Below are 792 nucleotides of genomic sequence, written 5' to 3'. Positions count from 1 at the left end.
TCTCTCTCTCTCTTTCTCTGTTTCAGTCTATATTGGCAGAAAAAGAGCATTGTGATGTCCAAGGTTTGCCAAAAGAAAATGCACCACAGAGGAAAGCTATATTCACAGCATCAGCAGCAGCACTCCCCAATATGATTCTACGGATTTCTATAACTTAAGTGTAAAATAACAAGTATGGTATACAAGCTTGGAGTAGCATGAGTGTCATTGCAGGTAATAGCCCATTTGGTTGCGCTTGAATTTGTGGCCGAGAGCCTATCATCATGGAGTAAGGTTTTTCATCCTATTGAGATTTTGAAAATGTACCAGTCTTTTTGTCTCAAAATTAAATCTTTTTTTATTGGCATGAGCGTATAAGTACAGGACTGAGAAACAATTGGTACAAATTTGGTCGACTTTTTAATGACACTACTTCCAGCGTAGAACAACTCAAGACTCATAACACAACATGCTTCATGCTTCATCTGTTAACTAAATATTCACAAATTAAATCTCATCTTACATTCTTCCCTTTCTTCAGAAGAAATGTCCCCATTTCAATAAATCTCATCTTACAGTATCATGCAGCGGGCTATGTGTCTGCTGCATTGTGATGTTCCGACTGTGTTGTCTGTCTGGCACCCCTTGAAGGGGCCCCATGACCTTCTTCCTTCTCCTCTTTTGATGAACTTTAATATTCATTTTCCAAACACAGTGTGAAATTATTTTTCAAAAATGCTTAATTTGTATAATTAATTTAGTTTGTCATACGTATATGAGTCAGTTTAGAGTTAGTCAGAATTCAGACAGTAT

Source organism: Etheostoma spectabile, chromosome 5, assembly GCF_008692095.1.
Source record: "Etheostoma spectabile isolate EspeVRDwgs_2016 chromosome 5, UIUC_Espe_1.0, whole genome shotgun sequence".
NCBI lineage: Eukaryota > Metazoa > Chordata > Actinopteri > Perciformes > Percidae > Etheostoma > Etheostoma spectabile.
Note: the sequence above shows the minus strand (reverse complement) of the source record.